An 18,906-nucleotide genomic window follows, 5' to 3' on the forward strand; every position below is an offset into this window, starting at 1 on the left:
AATAAGCAAAGAAAAAAAAAAAAGCTTAAACTTCTTTGCCTCCAGTGGGCATCAGGAGCTTGTCAGTCCAAAGAGGGATCAGTCTTTGTCTGTGCATCTCCCCCCTTTTATACTCGTGCAGATTCTAAGGAGATCTGTTGTAAAATGCCTCCTTTCATCACCTAAAAGAACATTGCAGGAATTGTGTCTGCTTTTTCAAGTGCTGCGCGCCTGGAGCCTTCGATCCAGGCTTTTGTAGTGCCTCCTCTTGATTGCTGCAATTCACCTGTATTCTGGCCTTGCCGTTCAGCTCTTCTGTGGTTGACAGAATGTTCACAAGTATTGCGGGCTGACTCCTTTTGGACACCACTGTGGAGGTACTTAAGTCATTACTTCCAGCAGCTTCTACTTACTCAGTGCATTGGGTTTAACACTGTGCTTTACCAGGCTTTAAATGGCTACTTAAGTAGGGTGTGGAACTCCTTTGTCATTTTATTTATGGGCTGTGTGCTTCTTTTTTTTGGCATATCTAGCCAAGGGAGCAGTTTTATCCTCTTGGGTGGAAGGTTCTGAAGCAGTCAAAGGGAAAATTGGCCTGCAGAAAAACTTAGTTGGGGCTAAGAACATTTCAGAGGTCATATGTGCTTCAACACTCTTAACTACAGCAGTACCTTGCTCAGAGACCAGAATGTGGATGCAAGTCCAAAAACAGATGAATGTCAAAGCATAGCCTTGTTTAGCTTGCACATTTATTTTGGCAAGTGACAAATGTAAATAACTAACTATATAACACAGGGGTGTCCAAAGTTTTTGGCAGGAGGGCCACATCATCTCTCTGACACTGTGTCAGGGGCCGGGGGGGGGGGAAAGAATTAATTTACATACGTTTACATAAATGAATAAAAGATGAACTTATATGAATGAATGAAGGTCTTGCAATAGCTCAAGGCCTATAAAAGGCCTTGCACAAAGCAAGGCTGGCCTTTCCTTCGCTGCCGCTACTGCATTACAGACGTGAAACAGCAAGCAGCGGAGGAAGCCCTCATCCCACAGCTCACGTGAGAGGTCAAACAGTTGCCCTCATGCTGAGAGCAGTTGTGTAGGGCCACTGCGGACTCCAACAAATCTCTGGAGGGCCAGAGGCTCATCAGAGATTGAGGGCTCCCTGAGGGCTGCATTGAGAAGCCTTGAGGGCTGCAAGTGGCCCCAGGGAGGGGGTTTGGGCACCCCTGATATAACACATGCAAAAGTGTGCAAAACAGAAATAAATAAAAAATAAACATAAAACCTCAGCAAACCTTGTGAAACTTTGGGTTAAATTGGACACAAGAGGAAAGCATGTGGACAAAAATTAAAATAAGAATAATAATAACCGGTATTTGCATACCATCTTTCTTGGTCATTGGATTATTCCTTTGACTTTATTCCAAGGTGGTTCACATAGGCAGGCTTTCTCTAAACCCCTAAGGGGGGGTTTGCAATAGCAAAGAAGTTCTGATCTTTCAAGAACAAACAACATTCCAGATGGTTCTTTCACAGTCTAGTATCGGTTCTGGCCACGGTTGTCTCCCATGCTGACTGACAAACAGCTCCTTCTCTCTCACCAAAGGGCAGCAAAGAGTGCATGGAATAGCTCAGCTTGTCAGTTGCTTCTCAAGGGCGCTCCGCTCACAGCCGCTTCCGGTGATCTCGAACTAGCAACCTTTGGACGTTATATTTGGGCTTAATGGCTGCTATACCCTGTAGACCAGACCTCCTGTCCTCTAGTCCAGACCTCCTTCCCCCAAAATGTGATTATAATTGAAAATGACTGAAAGAGCAAAGTGATGAAAGTCAAGTGGATGAAATTCATGATATTGTTGTACTGCTGCAACATCAAACCGTATTCTGAGCTGGATCTGGTTCCAGCTCCGACTTTGGTTCTCCCCTTTGGAGGCAGCGCACTCTGTGGTTTGCCACACTGATGGATCTCACTTACTTGGGGACAAGGAAATTGCTCACTATAAAGGAGGCTTGAAATGTGATGTTAGAGTCAGAGTCAAGAAAGATAGTTCCGTGCCTCTGCTCTTCAGTGAGCTTCTTCGTCGAGCTGGACAATTGCTTCAGCTTCATCTTTCCATCTATGAACATAAGAACAACCCCACTGGATCAGACCATAGGCCCATCTAGTCTAGCTTTCTGTGTCTCACAGCGGGCTACCAAATGCCCCAGGGAGCACACCAGATAACAAGAGACCTGCAAGGCCTCCTGGGAATTGTAGTTTAAGAACATAAGAACAGCCCCACTGGATCAGGCCATAGGCCCATCTAGTCCAGCTTCCTGTATCTCACAGCGGGCTACCAAATGCCCCAGGGAGCACACCTGATAACAAGAAACCTGCATCCTGGTGCCCTCCCTTGCATCTGACATCGTCCATCTGTTAAAATGAGAGTGACAGAAATATAGGGTTGTAGGAAGTTTTGTTAAGATCTGCTAGAGAAAGTGTTGATAAGATTGGGAATTCTCTGTTTGCACTCATCTTCTGGAGTCCATTGCTGTTAAATACTTTGACATGAGTAGTCCTTCCTTCCGCTCTCTGTTGGCTGCTTTGATGTTGTCCTTATGATTGCCTTGTGCTACCACAAACCCCCCCCCCCTTTAAATCTGCAAGAACTGATATTTATAATTTACCTCCCAGGGCTTTGTAATTAATATTTGTGTGAAGCTCTTGGAGAGGTCCTGGATATGAAAATGTGCAATATAAATAAAAACTGTCTTGCTAGCAGTGGGGGGAGATCATTTTCACAGTTCCTTCAAGCTGATGCCACTGGATTTGGTTAATTTGAAGACTGCTTCAAATTATGTTGAAACCACCTTGTGGAATTGCTGGAAGATGTTGAAATCACCTTGTGGAATTGCAGTGGTAAATCAATCTGTGGCTCGTTTTATGGCAAGCTATTGCCAAAACTCCATTTCCTTTGAGTGGCAATATCTTTCTGATTTTGTGCCACTTTCTTTGACTATCTAAAGTTGTGTCTCCAACAGAAAGGTCTTGCCAACTCATTGTTCATTTTAGTGCTAAGCTGAACTTCAGCCTCTGTATTTTCAGCAGATTCCCCCCTACTCCGAGTATGTGCAGGTACACGAACTTCTGTGAGAATCACCACCACCCTTTTGTCAGCAGTACTAGCTCCTGCTGTCTCTGAGATCTCGGTGTCCCTGGGTGCTTGGTCCTTGTTACCACACCTTGTTAGCTTCTCCTGTCTGCATTGCAATGTCAGCAGGAACTTTAGCGCTTGTGTTTCTTGAGAGAGCCGGTCAGACAGGGAGGCACACGTTTCTGTGTTCTAAAGGAGAGCTGGTCTGGCAACTTCTGGTTCAGGATGTTGTATCTACTCTTCTCACACTGCACATTGTGGTAAAGGGTCTGAAATAGTGATCTGCCAGAAACAAGGGCTGGTATGAGCAGAGGGAAGGTGTGAATAGTGAACTAAGCACTGCCTGAGAAAGCATCTCCAAATTCCTACTACCTACGGAAGAGACACTATTGAGGTGGGGGAGAAAATGGATGGCAAGCAGTTCCCTCCCTTCTATTGCAAGGAAGTAAACTTCCCTCTCCCTTCAAAAGCAAATGACTTGCTTTTCATTGGAGGGGGAGTTCCTCAAGCTTTCATATTTTGTAATCCAATGTTTCTCAGACTGAGGTTTGGGACCCACTAGGTGGGTTGTGAGCCAATGTCAGGTGCGTCCCCATTCATTTCAAAGGGCATTTTATTTTTAATCTGTTGGACTTGATGCTACCATGGTATGTGATTGCATTTGGGGAAATATTATAGAACTACTTTTAACAGGATACTATGGATGTGCTTTTAACAAAGATAGTTAGTGGGGCTTATGCCCAGGTAGGTGTGGATAGGATTGCAGCCTTTGGAATGTTTGGGGATTTAAAAAAAAAAAAATATCAGCAATTGCGTGGGAGGGTTAGGAGGGTTCTTTACTTAATTAATTAAGCGCACAATCCTAACCAATTTTCCAGCACTGGCATAGCTGTGCCAGTGGGGCATGTGCTTCATCGTGCAGTTGGGGGCAGTCATGGAGGCCTCCTCAAGGTAAAGCACTGTTTGTTCCCTTACCTTGGAGTTGATTTGCCCTTATCTTGGTGCTGGAAAGTTGCATAGGTTTGCGGCCTAATTTGATTTTGTCCTATGGGGATGTTAAAAATTTTCCTGCTTGATAATGTTACTTCTGGCCATGACATCACTTCCAAGTTAATGACATCACTTCTGGTGGGTCCCAACAGATTGTCATTCTAAAAAGTGGGTCCTGGTGCAAAAATGTTTGAGAACCATTGCTGTAATCTGAATTTTGAGGTTAACCCTTTCCTGCCTAACCCACAGGGGTACACATTTTATCCATGTTGCCTATATGCTACGTTGGGCAGAAATGGCTTATTGATCTATAGGGACTGGGATCTGTATATTTGTGTTTGGTTGGATTAAAACCATGGAAGAATCTCCATGTGCCTTTCAGCCATGTGGTTCTGTGATTTGTGTGTTTGTGTATGCATTATTTTAATTCATTGTGTGCTTGAATTACGTTAATAGCTTCCTGATTTGTTATTCTTTCTTCGTTTCTTCTTTCACATCTGATTTGAACTTTTTTTCTCCCCCCCCCCCGGCAGTGCTCTAATTATAAGGTAGCTCTTATGTAACTAATATGTACAGGTAATATTGTGATTATATGTAGAGAGCCATATGGTCGTCGGTAGTCATTTTCAATGCTGTTAGAACCACCGAAGCGGAGAAACTCCATGTCCGTGCAGAAAGTAATTGCACAAAACTAATTTGTGTTTGCAAACAGAACCAAAATTAACTATGTAAATAAGCAGAGCCGTAGACTAAATATTATAGAGGGGTGGGAGGGTGGGGAGTTGAGAAGGGGAACAGCTTCATAACCACGGAAGCACACGCAGGTGGAAATGGAAAGTGTTAATAGTTTGTGAAAGATTCTCAACTGCAGGCAGTTGTCTGGGCGCGCCAGGCTTTAAATCCTCAGTGTAACTTCCATCCTCACCTCTTCCTCAGATGGAAAGGCTCTCTGGCTCAAGAGCAACATTATTCTAATTCCATGTGTTTTGCTAGGAGAGATATAGGCTTAGCTCCAGTGTCATTAGTTCTAAGACGGGATTGCTCTTAACGTCCTGAATAATGTTTTCTTGCTGGTGGTTCAGCATTATAAGTAACAAGAGGCCTTCAGCCAAAGATTTGACTGACTATTTCAAATCAACCTGCAGACAGCCTCTTTTCCTTCTGCAGTGCCTGGACGTGTGTGCCTCTCTTCTCCATCCATTGTCTCCCAGACGTTCCTTCTTTTCCAAAGACCTTCCTCTGGGTTCTACCTTTTACCCTCATTTTTCCAGACCGCTCCTTCTTCTTTCTTTTCTCTGCTGGGGCCCTTCAAAGACTTTTCAACAGCTTGGTTGAACCCCTTGGTTGAACCCCTTGGTTCTTTTGCCTGTAGTGTGGCTCTCAGATTCTGAGCAACTCAGTCAATGCAAGCAGAGTGGTTGAGTCCTACGGAATGACTTGTTTCTATGAGTAGTAGTTTAGGGCCCAATCCTCTCCATTTTTCCAGGGCTGTTGCAGCCACAATGAAGTCCTAGAGTAAGAGAACAAACATTATCTTACCTTGAGAAAGCCTTTGTGGCTGACCTCACCACCCTAGGATGCAGTGCATGCCCTGTTGGTATGGATGATGATGATGATGATGATGATGACGACAACAACAACAACAACAATAACAACAACAACTTTATTTATACCCCACCCTTCTCAAGGGACCCAAGGTGGTTTACAACAGGTTAAAAGCAGATTAAAACATAATTTAACAAACAGATAAAAGCATATTAACACATTGACAGATATAATAAAAACAGTATTCAGATAAAAAGTCAGGTAAAAAGAGCATAGAGCAGCAGATCATAAAGGAATCAGGCCTGTAAAAAATACTAAAAGATGTAGAAAAGATGTTAAAAAGGCCATGAACTCAGAAGGTTTGTTTAAACAGAAGGGTCTTCAGGCCTCGCCGAAAAGTCTCAAGAGAGGGAGCCTCAACTGATGGATGTATCAGTGATGAAAGGTTGGATAGGACTGGGCCCTTAATCCTCTACTGCAGCGATTCCCAAACCTTCCAGTGCCATGACCCACCTCAGCGTCCCTGGTGGTTTGCAACATGCTGCTCCTTCTTGCAAAGCCCTGGAGGCATCTTCCAGGCCAGTGACCCACTCTGTTGATTTTTGTAGGTTTCAGAATGGCCTTCAGAAGAATCCGGAAATCACTTCCAGGTTTTGGAAGTCACTTCTGGCTTGACCAGAAGTGACTTCTGGATGCTTCTGTGTTCCATTCTGGCAAACGGAGTGGGTTTCTGGTGTCTCCTACTGCTTCTGGAATGGCTCTGATTTGGATCCATCCAGAGGCACGAGTGGGCGGGAGGGGCCAGATCATGACCCACATAGCATGGACTCATGACCCACAAGTGGGTTACAACCCATGCTTTGGGAAGCCCTGTTCTATTGTGTTAAATGGGGCTGTGTTTTCCTGGTTTGATGTTATTTTTTTAAGTGTAAGCCACCTTGATTTTATCAGAATAATAGAATATTTAAATACAAATCAATATATTCTTTAAAAGTTTATTTTAAGAAAATGTTCTTAGAGACTTTTTTTTTGCCATCTTGCAGAACATCAATATGACATTTATATGAGCCTAATGTGTTGGCAAATTATATTCCATGGCATTGCCTATACCCTATTAGAATGATCTTAATTTTACTAGAATGATGTCATCTTGATTCTGTAGCTCAAACAATCTAGTTGTAAAAAGCGATAATGTCACAAATCATTTCTGTTCAATTAGTACCTCACTCATCTCCTTACAAGTGATATCTTGGTTGATGGTTGTGGGTTAGTGATCTGTCCATCTCTGCAAGAGCATTTTTCAAATGTTGTGGAATGTTTTGTTGTTAAGGTGATGTATTGCAATACCAGAGCCGGCAATTTGATCAGTAAAAAGCAAACAGAACAATCTTTGGCCAATTGTCAAATAATGGCCGAATAACTTAAAGCATTAATTGATCAAAATTGTGACAAACAGCAAAACTTATGCTGGTTATAAATAGCCCAAGTTAACAGCGATGAAGCAGTGACATTAAATTTTAAACAGCTGTAATAAATTACTGTTATTTGTAGCTAATAAAGTTCAAATGTGCATCACAACAGATTTGAAGAGAACAAACAGTTCTTCTTGGCATTTATTTGGAAACCCAGGGCTTGCCCACGGAGTTGCTAATCTAACTTAAAATAAAATTAAAGAAGTAAAACACAATCACGCTAATAGAAAAAGATGTTGGGTTATATATTAAACGCTTTGGTTGTAGTGCAAGCTGTGTGTGCCTCTGTTGCCTGATGGTTCATTTTTTTTTCTTTTTGTGTTGATTCCTGCAGGGAACACTCATGTGCACATGTTTTTTACCTGCCAGTAGAGCACCTCCCAGACCCATAATGTGATTGTAGTTGTGATACTGATGGCAACAGATCCAAAAGCCAAGGAGAAGTCCACATTTCTTATTATCAGAGCAATTGCCCCACTCTGTCAGTCTGACTTTCATGGAGTTTTGCCTGCTCCAAAATCCCATGGGCAACTGCACCTCACTTGCACAGCAAATTTGGCGCTGATGATGAAGGGCCTGATCCTATTCAACTTTCCTGTGGGTTACAGCTGTATCCACAGGGTATGCACTTCATTCTGCAAGGGGAAGGACAGTCATGGAGGGCTCCTCAATGCAAGGGTTCATTTGTTCCCTAACTTGGGACCACATTGTAACTGCGTTGGTGCTGGAAAGTTGGATGGAATTGGGCCCCAAACCTCACAAGCTCCACGCAACATGAGAAGCAAGTGGTACCAAGATACTGGTTTGTCCATTTAGAACACAGAACTGTTCTCGTATTTCTCCAGGAGGCTCCAGTAAGAAATTTCAAAATTCCTGCACAGAACTTTTGGGTAAACATGAGTGCAGTTAAGAAGAACCCTGCAGGCTCAGGCCGTAGGCCCATCTAGTCCAGCTTCCTGTATCTCACAGCGGCCCACCAAATGCCCCAGGGAGCACACCAGATAACAAGAGACCTGCAAGGCCTCCTGGGAATTGTAGTTAAGAACATAAGAACAGCCTCACTGAATCAGGCCATAGGCCCATCTAGTCCAGCTTCCTGTATCTCACAGTGGCCCACCAGATGACTTAGGGAGCACACAAGACAACAAGAGACCTGCAAGGCTTCCTGGGAATTGTAGTTAAGAACATAAGAACAGCCCCACTGGATCAGGCCATAGGCCCATCTAGTCCAGCTTCCTGTATCTCACAGCAGCCCACCAAATGCCCTAAGGAGCACACCAGATAACAAGAGACCTGCATCCTGGTGCCCTCCCTTGCACCTGGCATTCTGAGGTAGCCTGCTTCTAAAACCAGTTTTTTTATAGCATTTATTTGTTTCTATTATGGAGAATATGTTGCCAATGTGAAGGACTATGCTGTAGAGATAATGAAGGGTTGGGTAATAATGTGGGTCTTGCTTCAGGCATTTTAGGAGACTGTAACTGTGGGCTGAGATCCAGAGGGTCCAGAGTCTTGGATTTGGTATTGGCCTTTTGAAGGACCCACCCCCATTGCTTACTTTTTGAACTCCAATTTACTCCCAAATTAACTCTGAGTTTTATCTTTGTGAAAATATCCATAAAACACTTAGGACGGTCACAGATGGAGAAGCTCCATGCAAGTGCAGCTATTATTGTGATTATTAATTATGTCCAAGCAATGAAGCAGCAGATTTCATCTCTCTTAGCAAACTTGGAGTTTTCAGAAGAACAACAAAACCATTATTGATGTTTGGGGGAAGCAGATGGGAAATGGGAGGGGAATGGTTCAAGGATAAGACTTTGCTTTCACAGCTTTATGGAATCAGACTAAGAAAGATGCATTAATTGATGGAATAGATGACGGGTAAAGAAACAGATGGGGCCCATATAGCCAGAAATTGCATTTCTTTGTGCGTGTTTTTACTACTTGAGCTTTAGAAAAAAAACAACACAAAGCCTCCCATCCCCCCTTGCAAAGGCATATTTGTTCAGCAGAGTTTATTGGTTAGCACATTCCCAAGTGTTTTGCTCTGGGTCAGGCAGCTCATGCAGTCTAATCACTTTGAGGATGCCAGTTTTAGCAGTTCAGAGTGTCCTATCTTAATTCAAGGAGCTGGGTCACTTTCTTTTTCACTCTGGACCTATAGCTCTACACTATATAGGTGAACAAATGTCTTTCCCCCAATGTATTAGATGCTGTTACTACCCCTAATTGTTCAGTACCATTCTTTGCCTGGTTAGGGGATCTTTAGGCCTGCCTGCAGTTTATAAAGGGGTGGTTCCAGCCAATCAAATGTCACTTCATGACCATTAGGATGGCATTGTCATATCTGTATAGGGCAGTGGTTCTCAAACTGGTGGGTTGCAACCCACCATTGGGAACCAAAACAGAGCCATTTCCCTTTAAGGGCAGTGGCCCAGTAATGTGTGTCTTGACAGTGACACAGTGATTGCAGCACCGTGGAGGCCCAGGGGTTTTCCCCCCGAGCGGGGATGCCACTGGCCTTGTCCGAGAGACCCGCAGCCCCCTCCGTAGAACTCCTCCATGCTAAAAATTGCTCAGTTTCAGGATCGGAGCACATTTCTGGTTTTCCTGCACATTGCTTGATGGGTTCGGAATGGTCTTATATAGCACAGTTATTGAATGCACTGTGATATGCCACTTCTAATTCAAGAGGTGTCTCTCCATTGCTCAAAGTGACAGTATGCAAACACTGTCAGTCTGGAGGTCCAGAATCTCATCTGCTGTGGTGACACTATGGCTGGAGGGTATATATTTTAGAAAGTGTGATAAAGGGATGCCTTCCTCTTGGATGAAAAAAAGGCAAATCCAATCCTGTTTAATTTCCTTGAATTTCTTAGTCTCATATATATCAGCACCATTTCACTATTTGAAAAAATTGTTTGATTGTGAGTCTTAGCAAAGAAAAGAATAACTTCTTCTTTAACCATCCTCATGTGCTTCTCTGTGGGTAATATTTTTTCCCCCCTCTGTATTCTTTTCCTGATCTCTTGCAATGTGATCTGTTAACAGAAAGGTCTATTTGATGTTTCATTTCCAGGATGGATGGTTTGCTCAAACTGGTCATCATTTAGGTTTCTGTTCCTTCTGTGATGTATCAGCAGAGAATGGAAGTTAATAATACAGTTTGTAAAGGCCATTCTGGAACGTTTCACATGCCTTTACCTTAATGGGGATTCCTTGTGATTGGATTAAAAAAACAAATGTCCCTGTAGATATTTATGGGTTAACAAGTACATATTGGATTTGCTTATAGTGTGCGGAGATGTCTTCTCTGCATGCAAACCTGTGCTCATCTCTTTTGTGCAAGTAATGCTGAATTAACCAGAATTTGAATGTGTTGTAGAACAGTAGTTTCCAAACTTTGCTTCAGTGTTAGGTACTGTCCCGTCCGCCTTTGTGGTGCTCCCTTAGCTAGTGTGTTTAGAAAAGGAGCATGATTTGGCTTGATTTGGGGATAGTTGGGGGTTAGAGTTGTACTAAGTGTCTCTACCCCCATAATTTAAGCACTGAATGTGCATTCTGAAAACCCAGTAAGATTTGATGTAACCTGCCCAAGAGTTTCCAGCTAGATAACTCTACCTATGGTGCTACATCAACTCTGAAACCTATGCATGAATCCAGTCCCTGCCACAGGCTAGTACAGGTAGATTACCCCTTATCAAGACATCCAAACTCTGGACCTTTTCCTCCTTGTTTTCTGTAGTGTAAACACTAGAAGGTCTGCACTGTGTGTGCTCATTCCCACTTACAGTACAAGCACAGGCTGTCAGTTCTCTCCTCTGTGGTGTGTACCTGTGCAGACACTGTTGAAAAATATCCAAGAGGCCAGCAGACACCTGTATGGTTAACAGTGAAAAGAGCAAGATGAAGCATTTCTCATTATATTTATGCAATTATTCCAAAGTTCAGATAAATCTGAAATCCAACCTTCCCATCCCAAGCAGTCCGGAGAAGGGATACTCAACATGTATCAGTGTTTGCTCTCATGAACTTGTATACTCTCACAAACTAGCCACTCCAGGTGAAATGTTTTTAACTGTGAATCTCACAACCAGTAAGTGAATTAGGTTGCAATCCTGACCACACTTTCCTGAGAGTAAACCCCATTGAACAAAATAGGACTTTCTTCTGAGTAGACCTGGTTAGGATTGTGCCCTTAGTTGTAGTGACATCATGAATTTTGGTCTCTTCCCAACTGTGGGCAAGAGAAGGGCATTTTGGATGCCCTTCTACCAGAATAAGAGCCTGCCAAATAGAGGGTGTCATGTGGCACATGGACCAGGCAGCTGTGGGCCCCTTGAATATAGCTAAGCAAAATGTCCCTGTCATGTCTTTTTATACCACAGATATTTTTAGGCATGAGCCTTGTGCGTCTTTGAAAATTTTCCAGCAACAAAGCAGAATTTTCAGGAATGACAGACGGCAACCTTCATCTCTAAGCTTCAGGGCTGACTTCTTTTCAGTCTAGTGCAGCTGTGGTCACCTCTTTCCCCACTTCTGTTTCTGATTGCATGTCATAGCAGTAGTAATCAGGAAAGGGGAGGCACGTGGAAGCAGCCTGTGTGATGAACCCGTCCTTGATAGACACAACCCACAATGCAGCTCCAGGCAGGCTTTAGAATCTAAATAACTTCACATGCATTCAGAATTACTCTGATCATATTTAGACAAGATATTTCATCTCAGGGCATTTAATGTACTTACATTTGTTTTTGTTTTTTCCCCTTCTGCAAACATTTCCTGTCACACAAAGAAGGATAATCAGGAAAGCAAAGTATAACAGGTTGTTTTGAAAGTGAAGACAAGTAAGAGAGCCTTCTCCCCCTCCCCCTCTCCCTCCCTCCCTCCCCCTCCCTCCTTCCCTCTCCCTCTCCCCCTCCATCTCCCTCCCTCCCTCTCCCCTCTCCCTCTCCCTCTCCCCCTCCCTCTCTCTGTCCCTCTCCCTCCCTCTCTCTCTCCCTCTCCCCGTCCCCCTCCCTGTCCCCCTCCCCTCCCTCCCTGTCCCCCTCCCTCTCCCCCTCTACCTCTGCCCCTCCCTCTCCCCATCTCCCTCCCTCCCCCTCCCTCTCCTCTCCCCCCTCCCCCTCCCCCTCCCCCTCCCCCTCCCTCTGCCTCTCCCTCTCTCTCCCCCTCCCTCTCCCCCTCCCCCTCCCTCTCCCCCTCTCCCCCTCCCTCTCTCTCTCCCCCTCCCGTCCCTCCCCCTCCCTCTCCTCCCCTCTCCCCCCCTCTCCCTCTCCCTCTGTGTGTGTGTGTGTGTTTTCCACACATCTCTGTTTGGGACTAACCTTGACACTGAGATTTCACACAATGTACTATATACTAATAAGTTTCAGATCATCCAACAGTGAAGCATCTGAGAATGTTTAAGGGAAGCCAAATGAGTGAAATCTTGCAGGGGGAGTCCTGCCTATTCCTACCTGAGACCCACCAAAACCATGTGGGTTGTTAATCAAAATGTACTGTAGAAATGAACTGCTTCTCACCTGCGTGTTAATGTCCTTCTGTAAATCTGGGTCTGGTGAAAACCTTTCCATTTGGTGGGCAGTGCTCATAAGACCTAGGATGTGAGCTGCCATCAAAGGTTGCTCAAATTGAAATGTCAAAGTGAATAAGTTTGTGGTACTGCTTGGGGAAAAAAACAGTTTCCAGACTAAGAGGAAACCAGAGGTTTCTGGTCCACTTTGGAATTCACATGGAGTGTATCTTGTTTGCTTCCCCCTTTCTGTTGTGATACTTAAAATATTTTCTTCTTCTTCCAGATAGTTTCTTTAAAACCTGGTGCAGCTTTCCAAAAGTTTTTATCTCCCATCTGTAGTATGAAGTGTTATGATTCACAGTGATTCACTTTACCACCTAATTCTGCTGCACGAGTAGCTCCAGCCGTATTTGGGTTTTGGTTTTGAAACAGCTGACCAACACACACTTCTAATGTAAGGGCAGGCATCAATCACACTCGTATTTACCTGTCCCTTTTGCCTAGCTCCTCAAAGGTTGGATACCCCTTGGATGGTCACTGTAAATCCTGCCCAGCATCAAGATATCAGAGTTAAAGCTTGCACATTCTAACATAACTCATATTGCCTTTCTTCCCTCATTGGAGCTAATGACAGCTTCAGGAATGGAGAAGAGCTAATTTGATGGGGAAAACGTGAAGGGGTATTGAGCCCCTCTCTGCCAGCAGAGCAAGTCAATGTCCTTCCCCAGTCTATGCAGTTTAACCAGAAATTTTTAATGTTTTCTTTATCGTGATATTCTAATCTCTATGGCACGGGTGCCCAAACCCCGGCCCTGGGGCCACTTGCGGCCCTCAAGGCCTCTCAATGTGGCCCTCAAGGAGCCCCCAGTCTCCAGTGAGCCTCTGGCCCTCTGGAGGTTTGTTGGAGGTTTGTTGGAGCACACACTGGCAACTGCTATCAGCGTGAGGGCGACTGTTTGACCTCTTGTGTGAGCTGTGGGATGAGGGCTCCCTCATCTGTGATACAGTAGCGGCAGCAAAGGAAAGGCCAGCCTTGCTTTGTGCAAGGCCTTTTATAGGCCTTGAGCTATTGTAAGACCTTCATTCATTCATATACGTTCATCTTTAATGTATATTCATTTATGTAAACTTATGTAAATTTGTTCAAATTTTAAATGTAAATTAATTCTTCCCCCCCCCCCTGGCCCCCAACACAGTGTCAGAGAGATAATGCGGCCCTCCTGCCAAAAACTTTGGACACCCCTGCTCTATGGTCTACACCTCTTGTGATGTCAGTTCCTGCTTCTGGGAGACTCTTCGAGGTTCTGGGGCTTTGCCTCTAGAGCAGCCATCTGTAGAGTTGGCAGAGAAAGAGGGACAGACAATTCATTACTACAGACGGGTGCCCAAACAAAGAGCCCCAGAAACCAGAAGAGTTTTTCAGCAAATTTCTGAAATTTGCAAGCATCCACAGCACACGGCAAACCTCTGGTCCTTTCATGGCCCACCAATGTTCCACATCACACTGGTTGCAAAAAGCGGGCCTAGACCATGCCACCAAATCCCTGTGTGGTTTTTGCCATTGGTGGTAGTTCCAGCCCCCAGAATGGCCACAAGAAGGGCAGGCAGGAGATGCATTGGAATGAAAGGATGAAAGTTGGTGTGCAGAGATGGGGAAAGAGAGAAATGTATCTCCTCTGTGCATGGCGGCTTAGCTACCCACTCTGAAGAATGGCGAGCCTTTCATATGACCCAGTGATTAATGACTTATGCAAAAGACTGTCACAGCCACTGACACAGTGGGAATAAAATGTAGGCCATGCAGCCTTCCCTGGGAGTTTGCATAGCCAAGCAGTGCCTCATGCCCGAAGAGTTAGCTGTTTCCTTTCAGGAGCTTGAATGTGGAGGAGATCATTTTTCTCTGCCTGTGTATTCTACATGTAAGATCTTCAGTTTTTCAAAGAGAGTGAAGTACAACCCATAGATCATTCTACTCTTAGCATCCAGCGCGGCTTCAGCAACTAGGGGTGGATGAAGGCAATAAATATTCGGTGAAGTGGAGGGCACAGGCCGCTAGCAGAGGGGGTGGGTTACAAGCAAACTTACCTGCCTTTTTTATATTGTGCCTATAAACGATCATGGATCAGAGTGCCCCAAAGTGTGGCTCTCTTATATAACCCTCCTGCTGGACTGGCGAAGAAGGGGGTGGGGAGAAGGGGGACATCAAGACCCTGCGATCAAGGCCTGGATAACTTAGAATGGCAAAGTAGTGGTAGTGAAAGGGTACTGGAGAGCCAGAGAAAGAAGAAATAGCTTAGGAATAAAAATTGCTGGGTGGTTTAGATTCTGAAGTTGATACACTGGGTGTGTGCAAAGAAAGGCAGCTAGCGTGCCTATATGGCACGCTAGCAATGATCGCCAGGCTTGACCCCCCTATCAGCCAGCAGCAGGGCTTTGCTGCCAGCTGATTGGCTGGCTGGCCTTAGGGGGCGGGACAACTGAGCCCGATCTGGCACACAGGCGCTAGACCTGGCTCAGTTCCGTTTATGTTTTGAAGAAGGAGGGTATGGTTGTGTAGAATTTGAGAAGAAATATCCAAGGAAGAGTGGGCTCCACAGAGATGTGGCAGGTTGTCACATACTTCATTTTGCTCTGCCAAAACCTGTGGTGGCCTGTAGAGGCATGAATGGCTTCTGCAATTCGCACAGTTCCTGAGATGGGAAAGATAATACAAGTGTGGTCAGTGGACTGGAGTCTAGTGCTGCTGAATCAGACCTCCCTTGTCTCCTAACCCAGGTCAGAAAGCCTCCTGTGCAGTGACAGAATGCTTATAAAAGTATTCACACTCGTGGGATTGGATGCCTTTAGGGTGCTATGCAGAGGTGTAACCCATCCTAGGGCATCCTAGGGCTTGACTCACACATTGCATGCCCAAAGGCATGCTCAGTAGGGGGATAAATCACCCCTGCTTTTATTTTTGGAGGGCATGAGAACCCACCAGAAAGCAGTAAGTCCAGCCAGACTTTGGAATTCTTTGTGGCTCCCACCAGAATACAATGGATCTAGATGGATTCTCGCTGGAGAAGAACATCCATAACAGTGCTTCTAGTGTTAACAGGTAAGTATTGTCCAAGGGTCCTGTCCAATCAGATCAAGGATCAGCTTCCTGTTTACCACTCTGACCAACTAGATATTTCCAAGAATCCCACAAACAGGGCATGAAAGCCGCATTTTTTTTAAGAGTCAAGACTAAAACATTCCACCCTCCTAGAAAGAATAAATTAGAAATGGGGGTTTATTCCAGATTTCTCTTCAGCTGGGCTTCCTATCATTTTTTCCTCCATGCTTTCCATTTCTCTTCCCTTCCATCCGGTGCCAACTTTGTTAACGCCTTGACTCATGCATACATTCTGTGCTCCTTGCCATTGCGTGTGGGACCTTTGATCTTCCTTTGCACAATGGTCTAGTTGTGAAGTAACACAACTGCCTTCTGTCCTGGTTTTTGTTGTGCAGCAGACAGCGTGTATAGTGTCGCATTGCAATGCTATCTCGAGTGCCGGTCAAGGAAAACAGCAGCCCAGCTTGTCTCCATGGAAGAATTCTGTTGTTTATCTTAACAGCACAGCCATCTATGGAAGTCCTTGTTCTGAGGGTGTTTCTGTGATGCACGGAAGAGTCATGCAGAAGGGGCCTTGGGTCAAAAAGGTCAGTGGACAGAACAGGCTTCCTCTTGTCTAGCTGTTTGAAGGTCATCAGGATGCCTAGTATAACCTTGAACGTAAAGCATCTGTGCACACTCTTCTGTTATGTATCAGGAGGTAAAGCATAATGTTGAGTGGTGTGGATTTGCTGGGTGGCCTTGGCCCCTGCTCAGTGATGGGCTCATTGCAATATTCAGAGTGGAAAGAGAATTTTCTTCAAGCTCCCATTGTCTGACTGCCACAGCCACCCATGTTCTCTAGCAGAATGATAATTTGCATCACATTTCGAATGCAAAAGTGTGCGTCTATTGCCTTGCAGAGGTTATCTGTGGGATTCTCTATTCTCTTTTATTTATTGCTAAATAAAGGTGTATGCATAAAGGTGTATGCATTCAACATAGGCATAAATGGCATCTCCTGTGAAGCAGCCCCCTAGATAGAAAAAGTGACCATTGCTTATTTATATACATCGGTTCACTTGAATTCAGGCAAATTTTAAAGTTAGCATTTAGTTGGCACTGAGGCTGACTTAAAAAAAAATCTGATTTACATCTGGCCGCTTGAAAATTATTCTAGACCAAACCTCTCCTTTGACATGATCTTACCCTTCTTACACAGTAGGGAAATCATCCCATGCAAGGAACTTAAAGAGGTTCCTGCTCTACCAGTAGTTTCAGCATTAAATACCTCGTTTCCGTGCTGTCCACACTAACAGCATAAGAATAGCTCCACTGAATCAGGCCATAGGACCATCTAGTCCAGTTTCCTGTATCTCACAGTGGCCCACCAGATGCCCCAGGGAAAACACAAGACAACAAGAGACCTGCATCCTGGTGCCCTCCCTTGCATTTGGCATTCTGAGGTAGCCTACTTCTAAAATCAGGAGGTTGTGTTTACGCATCATGGATTGTAACCTGTAATGGACTTTTCCTCCAGAAATTTGTCGAATCCCCTTTTAAAGGCATCCAGGCCAGATGCCATCACCACATCCTGTGACAAGGAGTTCCTCAGACTAATTACACGCTGGGTAAAGCATTATTTTCTTTTGTGTCTCCCAACACTCAACACTACTACTTCAGTGGGGAGTAAATGGCTGCCTTTTCTGTTTTCTTTGTTCCCAGGCAGAGAAGAAAAGAAATGGTTTTTCCCTTGCAATTGTTGGAAGAGTGACAGCATGTAAAGGGGAGGTTGTTTGCCCGCTTGTCTGTTGCTAATCCTTTCGACTTCCTGGGAAGCAAAGCATATTTGGACTTCTTTTTGCTGCCTTTGTGGGCTTTGTTTTTAAAGGTTCTAACTTCGCCAAACTAGTAGAGTTCAATAAGTATCCAATCACAAGCTCCATCATCTTTATCAATGGTCCTGTTTTGGCTTCCAAGCTGCTGACATACAGGCAGGAATTGGCTGTTAATGGGTGGGATTTTGGAAAGGTTTGTAGGGAAGAAAGTGCATTTCTGAAGAACCGCTTATTGCACCTTGTAGGAGCTGTCTAGCTCTTAGGCCAATGCTTTCTTTCTTGTTGTCTATTTCAGCAAAGTTCTTTGTCATTCCACAATCTCTCAGCTGCTTCTTGGGTCTGTGAGACTCCCAGGAGGGGCCCTTGAACCAGGACTGCCGCTAGTCAAGGACTTTGAATCCTGCACTACTGACAGTCTGCTTCAGCCTGAGCAATGTGGGTTGAAGGTGCTATCTAGGCTGCGGTGCCAGCCTACCCAAGCAGACCTCCACCGGCTGAGTCTTGTCCACCCTTAAAGCCTTGGCCTCTGAGCTTGTTCCTCACTCTGAACTTGAAACACTTCCACAGTTCCTTCTCCCTTTCATGGATTACCGCTTTCGGTTTGGATGGGTTTCAGCCTCTCTGATCTTTGTTTGCTGCTCTGGAGGTTGTCATGTTGGCAACCTTCAGTCTCGAAAGACTATGGTATTGCACTCTCTGCATTGTGTCCCTGCGTTGTTCTCTGGAGGTTGACCCCTGCGCATTTTGAACTGCATGCTTGCTTCTGGCCCCCTTGGACTGACAGTCACCTCCTCTAAGTCCTGAAATCCAACAACCTGGAATTTGACCCTTGGTGAGACCTGAATGCCTATACATACATACATACCTATACATACAATTGTATTTGATTTCTACCCAGAGGAACACCCAAAGCAACTTCTATAAAATACCAAATGCAATTGCATTGAGACATCTTCCATCTCCCCCATCACTTAGCACTGCTGCAGGGTGACACCTCCTTTGCCCTTTAATTCTCATTGTGAATTATTGTGAATTCTGTTGTGGCTATTCTTAGGCTATTGTGGCTATTACCAATCTTCCATCCCATCTTACTCCTCTGGTGAGTGTCAGATGGGTGAACTTGTTGCATATTCCTTACTCTCTTATGCCCAATCATGCAGGTATTTTCACTCTCACTGCAGAAAGGATTTAGGATGGTGCACTCTCACTTTTAAACTGGCCAGTCCCTAATCTCTGTAGGGGAGGGCACCTGAAGAAGGCTTGGAGTGGCAGCTGCCAAGCAAACTCATATGGGTATGTACGAATAGGTGATGGATCCTGATAGAGCTTTTGGTGTTTGGCTTGGAAC

General features: G+C 44.7%; 1 protein-coding gene and 1 long non-coding RNA gene across 3 annotated transcripts in view; one reads left to right on the top strand and one right to left on the bottom strand.

Annotated features, from left to right (window-relative positions):
* NTM (neurotrimin) overlaps nt 1-18,906 on the top strand; it is a 346,259-nt gene that overhangs the window by 80,271 nt on the left and 247,082 nt on the right. The gene's annotated exons all lie outside the window — the stretch shown is intronic.
* LOC136662536 (uncharacterized) lies at nt 4,940-11,924 on the bottom strand. Its single transcript, XR_010794987.1, has 3 exons — nt 11,873-11,924; nt 10,918-11,004; nt 4,940-5,616 (listed from the first exon to the last, which is right to left on the bottom strand). It is a non-coding gene; the product is annotated as an uncharacterized lncRNA (long non-coding RNA).

Source organism: Tiliqua scincoides, chromosome 11, assembly GCF_035046505.1.
Source record: "Tiliqua scincoides isolate rTilSci1 chromosome 11, rTilSci1.hap2, whole genome shotgun sequence".
NCBI lineage: Eukaryota > Metazoa > Chordata > Lepidosauria > Squamata > Scincidae > Tiliqua > Tiliqua scincoides.